The sequence below is a fragment of the Glycine max genome, chromosome 3 (genome assembly GCF_000004515.6).
Source record: "Glycine max cultivar Williams 82 chromosome 3, Glycine_max_v4.0, whole genome shotgun sequence".
NCBI classification, from domain to species: domain Eukaryota; kingdom Viridiplantae; phylum Streptophyta; class Magnoliopsida; order Fabales; family Fabaceae; genus Glycine; species Glycine max.
The window spans coordinates 23,686,311-23,695,845 of NC_016090.4; the positions used below are offsets into that span (position 1 = coordinate 23,686,311).

Below are 9,535 nucleotides of genomic sequence, written 5' to 3' on the forward strand. Positions count from 1 at the left end.
AGAGCAAAAACTATGGCTAGAAGCTCTTTCTCAGTAGTAGTATAATTTGCTTGGGCAACATCTAAAGTCCTAGAAGCATAATATATCACCCTGGGCAATTTATCAATTTTCTGAGCAAGGACAGCCCCCAATGCATAATTTGATGCATCACACATAAGCTCAAAAGGGGCTGTCCAATCGGGTGCCTGGATGATGGGGGTGGTAGTCAACGCTCTTTTGAGGCAATCAAAAGCCTCTTTGCATCTGTCATTAAAGTCAAACTCTACCTCCTTTTGCAACAAGTTGGACAGTGGAAGGGCTACTTTGCTAAAATCCCTTATAAAGCGCCTGTAGAATCCTGCATGACCAAGAAAAGATCGCACCTCTCGCACACAAGAGGGGTAAGGCAATTGTGAAATAACAAAAATTTTTGCAGGATCTACTTCAATGCCCTTATTGGAAATAATGTGGCCTAAAACTATACCTTGCTCAACCATAAAATGACATTTTTCAAAATTTAGAACAAGGTTAGTTTCAATGCATCTATTCAAAACTTTTTCCAAACTATTCAAACAACCATCAAAAGAGGATCCATATACAGTGAAATCATCCATAAACACCTCTATGAAATTTTCTAAAAAATCACTGAAAATACTAATCATGCACCGCTGGAAGGTACCAGGGGCATTGTACAGGCCGAAAGGCATCCTCCTATAAGCAAAAGTGCCGAAGGGGCAGGTGAATGTGGTCTTTTCCTGATCCTCAGGAGCAATAGTAATTTGCATATAACCAGGAAAACCATCAAGGAAACAGTAGTGGGATTTACCTGCCAGGCGTTCAAGCATCTGGTCAATGAATGGCAGGGGAAAATGGTCCTTTTTGGTAACCTGGTTCAGCCTCCTATAGTCAATGCAGACTCTCCAACTGTTCTGCACCCGAGTAGGAATCAGCTCCTCCTTCTCATTTCTGATCACTGTGAGGCCAGTCTTTTTCGGGACTACCTGGACGGGACTCACCCATTGGCTGTCGGAGATAGGATAAATGATTCCAGCTTGCAAAAGCTTGGTTATCTCCTTCTTCACTACATCAAGAATCACCGGGTTGAGTCTTCTCTGTGGTTGTCTTACTGGTTTAGCTCCATCCTCTAAATTTATTCGATGCATACATGTGGATGGGCTAATACCAGAAATGTCCGCCAGGGTCCAGCCTATAGCCTTCTTATGCTTCTTGAGAACTGACAACAACTTCTCCTCTTGCTCATCAGCAAGGGAGGCAGATATAATCACTGGAAAACTCTTGCTATCATCCAAGTAAGCGTATTTTAAATTTGATGGCAGAGGCTTCAATTCTGGTGTGGTCGGCTGGACAGTGGTAGAAGGAGATGGTTTCTCAGCCTTTACCTCATAAAGAAAGTCAGAGGTATGTGTACTTCCTGAAACATGGTTAGTCCTATCTGACTCTATAAAATCAATCTCAAGAGGTAAAACACCACCACCAGGCATGCAATCAATATCACTCTCAGATTCACTCTCAGCATCAAATTCAGACATATGATCAAGTACAATTTCAGACTCAATGCATGAAGAGTGAGAGGCATGCAGATTAGAATAAAGATCAGTCATGTATTCATCAACAACATGGTCAATTATTTCAGCACGAAATACAGAAAGATCTTCAGATGGGTATTTCATAGCATCCAGAATATTAAAATGAACAGTTATGTCACCAAATTCCATAGACAGTGTGCCTGCATAAACATCTATCTTAGTTCTAGCAGTTTTCATAAAGGGTCTGCCTAGAATGATGGGAACTGATCCTTGAGAAAATCCATCTTCCATATTCAAAATATAAAAATCAACAGGGAAAATCAGTTCACCAACTCTAACTAAGACATCTTCTATGAAACCAACAGGGTAGGCAACACTTCTATTAGCTAAATGAATTACCACATCAGTTGACTGCAAGGGGCCTAGAGATAGAGAATTAAAAATAGACAGAGGCATAACACTAACAGAAGCTCCTAAATCTAGCATGGCATTGTCAAACTTACTATTCCCTATGATACAAGGTATGCTGAATGTACCTGGATCTTTACATTTTTCAGGAATTTGAGGAACAGATTTACCAATCAATGCGGAGACATTTCTGCCCATGCTAATTCGTTCACTTCCTTTAAGCTTCCGCTTATTAGTGCACAGCTCCTTCAAGAATTTGGCATATCATGGAATTTGCTTTATTGCATCCAACAGAGGTATGTTTACCTCTTCTTTTCTAAACGTTTCCAAGATCTCTTTCTTTGCCTCTTCCATTTTTTTGTTGGAAACTGCTCTTGGAGGGAATGGAAGAGGGGGAATGTGCTGCTTCTGCAAATCAGAATTACCTGTGGAAGAAGATTCACCTGCACAGAAATTGTTAGGTAAATTTTTGTCATCACCTTTTTCTGGAATAGAGTGAAGTTTGGCAGGCTCATTTGCAGATGAGGACGGTGCTACGGGTTGAGGTCCTTGACATTGCTTTCCCGACCTCAATGAAATGGCACTGACATTTTTGGGATTTTGGACAGCTTGAGAAGGCAGCTTGTCAGAATTATGGGACTGTTGTTGATTCAATTGGGTAGCCAATTGTCCCATCTCATTGGTTAAGCTCTGAATGGAGGCTCTGGTCTCTTGCTGAAACTGCATGTTCTGCATAGTCATTTGCCTCACAAGTTCTTCGAGGGAAGGTTGTGGAGGGGCCTCAACTGTTGGCTGTTTCTGGGGTTGTTGCTGTTGTTGGATTGGTGGAGGAATGTATGGTCTGCTTGGGCCAGCAGCATTTTGGAAGGAAGGAGCAGGCTGCTGTTGTTGTTGCTGAGGGTTGGACCATCTGAGGTTAGGGTGATTCCTCCATCCAGGGTTGTATCTGTTGCTGGAAAGGTCATAATTGCTCTGCTGTGGTTGATTTTGCTGCTGAGGTTGAGGAGGTCTATTGTATATATTTGCTGCATAAGCTTCAGGCTGCTCAATTGCTCCAGGTTGCTGCATGGAAGGGCAAAGGTCTGTATGGTGGTCAGCAGAGGAGCACAAACCACAAACCCTTGCGACAGGTACAGATTTCTGATTCAAGGCCAGCTGGGTTACCAAGTTGACCAATGCATCCAGTTTGCCTTCAAGCTTCTTAGTTTCAGATGATGCAGATGGGTTTGTAGCTACCTCATGCACTCCTCTAATGACTATGGCATCATTTCTGGCACTAAACTGCTGGGAGTTGGAGGCCATCTTCTCAATTAAATTTCTGGCTTCAGCAGGAGTCATGTCTCCAAGGGCTCCACCACTGGCAGCATCTATCATACTTCTCTCCATATTACTGAGTCCTTCATAAAAGTATTGGAGAAGAAGCTGTTCTGAAATCTGATGGTGGGGGCAACTGGCACATAGTTTCTTAAATCTCTCCCAGTACTCATACAGGCTCTCTCCACTGAGTTGTCTAATACCTGAGATATCCTTCCTTATGGCTGTGGTCCTGGAAGCAGGGAAATTTTTTTCTAAGAATACTCTCTTAAGGTCATCCCAGCTCGTGATGGACCTTGGAGCAAGGTAATACAGCCAGTCCTTTGCCACTCCCTCTAATGAGTGAGGAAAAGCCTTCAGAAATATGTGATCCTCTTGGACATCTGGGGGTTTCATGGTGGAGCAGACAATGTGAAATTCTTTCAAATTTTTGTGCGGGTCTTCACCTGCAAGGCCATGAAACTTTGGAAGCAAATGAATTAGTCCAGTTTTAAGAACATATGGGACATCCTCATCAGGGTATTGGATGCACAAGCTTTCATAGGTGAAATCAGGTGCAGCCATTTCCCTTAGAGTCCTCTCACGAGGTGGAGGTTGTGCCATGTTCTGAGAATGTGCAAAATCAGAATGCTCAGAATCAGAATGCTCAAAATTATAATGCTCAAGATCAGGATGTTCAAAATCACCAATAACAGAATGCACAGATTCACCAGTTATGGAATGCTCAGAATGATCAAAAGGTATAAAATGATGCCTAACTAATCTATGAAATGTCCTATCTATCTCAGGATCAAAGGGTTGTAAGTCAGATGGATTGCCTCTAGTCATACACTACATTCAGTATGCACACAACTAGTTGCCTTGTCATGTAAATAAATGTGTAGGTTTGAACTACAGCTACCCTCAAATGATATCCAAATGACTTTAAATTTTGTGAGAAACCTTATAAAATGATGAGAAGATAGCACAAAAAATTTCAGACAAAAATTCAAAGTCTAACTATGAAAGCTAAAAATGGTAAGTTAAGAAAAATAAGTGAATAAAACTTGAAAAATAAAAAACTTTTGACAGAATCGCTTTTTTTGGACGATGGAGACCCCAGCCGGCCTACTGGCCGGCTGCCACGGCGTAGGAAATTTTTTTCTACCCCAAATGCATATATAATAATTGCGATTCTGATAACCGGAGCAAAAGTTATGGCCGTTTGAAGTTTTGACAAACACAAAATTTGCTAGTTTTTTGGAACTTTCAAATCTGACCAAACTAAAGGCTCTAGCTATTTTTCCCACAAAATATGGATTAAAAGAAGTTACCACAAAAAAATTCAGCCAAAAATAACAACCCTAGCTACTAAAACAAAAAATCTCAAATAATTCAGCATGGGTGGTCGCTAAAATCCGTCTCTAGCTGATTTCTACTACTACTCTGTTTTTGCCGCAAGCTGATTTCTACTACTACTCTGTTTTCAAGCACAATCTTCACAGCAAAACACCCAAGACTGAAATAGGGGAAACGCTTAATGGTAAAACTGAAACAGAACACACATTAAACAAAACACCAGGACAATAATCAACACTAACACACATACTAACAATTAAAACACGAAAGGATTAAACACACAACACTAGCTAGCTATTATGAACCTTTGGACACTGCTCCCCAGCAACGGCGCCAAATTTGATCGAGGCCGTACCCGAATCAAATAAACATGAAAATGCAGTAACTAGGAAGTGATCCTAGGTCGTTTCCCAACGAGCAGTGACAAGCCACATGTTCATAATATGCTGGCAGTAACAGTAACGATGGGGGGGGGGGGGGTTTGGTTGTTTGGTAATTAAAGAGCAGAACAAATAAAATGGAATACGAAACTACTAATATTAAAAATGGGTTGTTTCCTCTGATTCAGAAGCCACTCTCTTATCCTGGGTTATGGAGAATTCGTCCCTAACAGTCAACCACTTAATCCAACCCTATTTCAATTTACTAAGCGAAAATCAACTTAGGGTTTTCAATACGTGATTAGGCACCACATATACCAGTTAGCCCTTCGTCCATTAAGCATGAACGCAAGTTAGGCTCAGAGGCAATTAATCGAACACGAAGCGTGCATTGATTAATATTCGTGAAATTGGGATAACTGGTGAAGGGAAAACTGCCAGGAAACCACATTACAAGCGAAACCTCAAAGAGAGTTGGGCTTCGTCCTCAAAAGGAAACAACACCAGAAAATCTAGCCTTCCATGGATTCAAACAGAAAACGCAATTGAAACATGAAGCAGAAACGTAAATGAACGGAAACGTAAATGAACAGAAACGTAAACGAACAGAAATGTAAAATGGAACAGAAACGTAAATGAGAGTAAAAGAAGAAGCAAGAACGAAATTGTAATTAGAAGCAGAAAACGTAAAATTGCATTACGAACTCAGAAGCAGCAAAACAGAGAAACGAAAAACCCTAAAACAAAGCTCTGAATAATGAATAGCATAACAGAATAGAATGCCTTGCACGAATCCCAAGGAAGCTATTTAAAAAGAGTCACTCAAAGTCACTGGGCCCTATTACAATACTCTGGCCCAAAACGAAATAAACACTGAACAACATAAAATAAAATTGCGAAATTTCCTAATTAGAAATTAACTAAGGTAAGCGCTGCTTTATTTGCCCTCTTCAAGTCCACAACCAAAATCCGGATTAAGCCCAATGTTTCATTAATTCCTGAAATTAGATTAAAAACATCAAATTAGCTAAATGAGCCCAAATTATAAAACTGCCTAATTAATTGACAATTAAGACCAATCAATAATTAAAATGGTGCAAAAAGGGTTTAGAAAATAGAAGAAAATGATGGCACATCACGTCCTCACCTTCAGAGGACTACACGTCCTCACCTTTAGAGGACTACACATCCTTGCCTTCAGAGGGCTACACGCCCTCGCCTTTAGAGGGCTACACACCCTCGCCTTCAGAGGGCTACATGCCCTCTTCAGAGGGATACACGCCTTCACCTTCAAAGGGCTACACGCCCTCGCCTTTAGAGGGCTACACGCCCTCACCTTCAGACGACTACACATCCTCAACATCAGACGACTACACGTCCTCGCCTGCAGAGGACCAAACGCCCTCACCTTCAGAGGGCTACACACCCTCACCTTCAGAGGACTTCACGCCCTTGCCTTGAGAGGGCTACACGTCCTCGCCTGCAGAGGACTATACGCCCTCACCTTTAGAGGACTACACATTCTCGCCTTCAAAGGACTACACGTCCTTGCCTTCAGAGGGCTACACACCCTCGCCTTTAGAGGGCTACACACCCTAACCTTTAGAGGGCTACACTCCCTCGCCTTCAGAGGACTACACGTCCTCGCCTTCAGAGGGCTACACACCCTCACCTTTAGAGGACTACACGTCCTCGCCTTCAGAGGACTACACGCCCTCGCCTTCAGAGGACTACATGCCCTCGCCTTCATAGGACTCCATATCTGCGACTTTCGAGAACTCAAGGTCCTCCGCCCTTAAAGCTTAATCGAGGCCTGCGCTCCCGGGTGAGGGGCTAGTAGCTTGCTTTTATTAGTTCCTTGGCCGCCCCCTGATATTGAAGGGCGACCAACTGTGCGAGCACAACTAGAGAGGGAGGCTATCGTGCAGCTACTATGCATACCGGGGCAAGATTTCACCCAGCCGCAGCAAGGAGACGAGTGTGGATCATGCACACCACCACAACTCCAATCTCCCCCTGCCGAAGTGTCAGTTGGTCTGTGCCGTCATGACATAGGTAAGTATGCACGTGGCTCAATTGATTTCTGATCGAGGCCGTACCCGAATCAAATAAACATGAAAATGCAGTAACTAGGAAGTGATCCTAGGTCGTTTCCCCAACGAGCAGTGACACACCAAATTGTTCATAATATACTTGCAGTAACAGTAATGATTGGGGGGGGGGGGTTTGTTTGTTTTGTGATTAAAGAGCAAAACAAGTAAACTGGAATACGAAACTGCTAATATTAAAAATGGGTTGTTTCCTTTGATTCAGAAGGCATTCTCTTATCCTGGGTTATGGAGAATTCATCCCTAACAGTCAACCACTTAATCCAACCCTATTTCAATTTACTAAGCGAAAATCAACTTAGGGTTGTCAATACGTGATTAGGCACCACATACACCAGTTAGCCCTTCGTCCATTAAGCATGAACGCAAGTTAGGCTCAGAGGCAATTAATCGAACACGAAGCGTGCACTGATTAATATTCACGAATTTGGGATAACTGGTGAAGGGAAAACTGCCAGGAAACCACATTACAAGCGAAACCTCAAAGAGAGTTGGGCTTCGTCCTCAAAAGGAAACAACACCAGAAAATCTAGCCTTCCATGGATTCAAACAAAAAACGCAAATGAAACATGAAGCAGAAACGTAAATGAACAGAAACGTAAATGAGACAGAAACGTAATGAAAGTAGAAGAAGAAGCAAGAATGAACTCGTAATTAGAAGCAGAAAACGGAAATTTGCATTAAGAACAAAAACCGTAACAAGGGAAGAAAAAAACGTGAAAACCTAAAACCAAAGCTCTGAATAATGAAAATAGCATAACAGAATGCCCTACACGAATCCCAAGGCAACTATTTAAAAAGAGTCACTCAAAGTCATTGGGCCCTATTACAATACTCTGGCCCAAAACGAAATAAACACTGAACAACATAAAATAAAATTGTGAAATTTCCTAATTAGAAATTAACTAAGGTAAGCGCTGCTTTATTTGCCCTCTTCAAGTCCACAACCAAAATCCGGATTAAGCCCAATGTTTCATTAATTCCTGAAATTAGATTAAAAACATCAAATTAGCTAAATGAGCCCAAATAATAAAACTGCCTAATTAATTGACAATTAAGACCAATCAATAATTAAAATGGTGCAAAAAGGGTTTAGAAAATAGAAGAAAATGATGGCACATCAATTTCTGATGTCATCCACTATTTGCAGGGATCGTGCCCACAAAACACCCAGTGGACCTGGAGAAGTCCAACAAGGCCCTGGGGTTTCCAGCTTTGGTTGTGGGCCTCTATCAGTCCTACTGGGTGCCTGTCCCCCCCAGCAAGGTCATTCCATTGTGACATAGGTAAGTATGCACATCACTCAACTGATTTCTGATGTCATCTATTGTTTGCAGGGATCGCGCCCGCAAGACACCCACTGGACCCGGAGAAGTCCAATAGGGTCCTGGGGTTTCCAGCTCTAATTACGGGCCTTTGTCAGTTCTACGGAGTTCCCGTCGCCCCCAACAAGGTCATCAGGCCCCCTATTAACCGGGCTTTCATCAAGAAGTACTGTGCCCCCCAGGCAGGCACAGGGCGAGACACCACAGCAGCCTGGGGATGGTCGGCAGCGGGCAATAGACGCACCGCCGCCACCTCCAGACCCCTCAGCTCATCTACAAAGGCTGGAGCGTTGCCTACGACCCGTGGCCGACCAGCAGGCGACCAAGTCCAATGCCAAAGGTAAGCAAAGTACTAGGTCCGTGACTGACAAGTCATCACGCGTCCAGCTCAAGACGTTAAAGAAGTGCTACTAGGAGGCAACCTAGTACCTTTTAAATCTCTACTTTTTATTTGATCACCTTTGTTTCTCAAGTCATAGTAGGACACACTTAGTTTCTCATGATCCTAGGAATTTAAATAAAACAAGCATAAGCTCGGAAGGTAGTCATACCTCACAAAATATATGTATGTGTGTTTAGGTAGCGAAAATACCTTAGATATGCATGTATGTAATTTAGGTAGCAAAAAAAATACCTCACAATGTATATATATATATATATATATATATAGGTAGCAAGATACCTTGGATACACATGTATATAGCAAAAATACCTCACAAAAATATACATATGTTTAGGTAGCAAAATACCTCATGAAAAAAAAACAAAAAAAGTAAAATTGGTTAGCTAAAAAGCCAACATGCTTTTGAAAGGAAATGAACTTGCCATTCAGAACACAAGGTTTTTGAAAAATGTGTATGCACCTGAAGGGTGAATGTTGTGAAAATTTTCCCGAAGCCCAAAATGGACTCGGATGAATGCATGAATTGATGAAAGAACATGTTTTGGAAACACTGGGTTGACTTAAATAGGAAAAATGAATCCTGAGCCCTAGTGTCACATGACCATTAAAACTTGATGCTTGAGTGTCCACATGGGTGCATGCATGACCAGTTTTGCATAAAATTTCCAAATCATCATTGTTGTATGTGTGTCATGGAAATAAATGTGGGACATCCCCTTTATCCCTGAACCAT

At 42.0% G+C, this 9,535-nt stretch overlaps 1 non-coding gene across 1 annotated transcript; it reads left to right on the forward strand.

The window, feature by feature from the left end:
• Positions 1–3,366: 3,366 nt before the first annotated feature.
• LOC113001348 (small nucleolar RNA R71) lies at positions 3,367–3,473 on the forward strand. Its single transcript, XR_003266665.1, has one exon. It is a non-coding gene; the product is annotated as a small nucleolar RNA R71 (small nucleolar RNA).
• Positions 3,474–9,535: the final 6,062 nt, after the last annotated feature.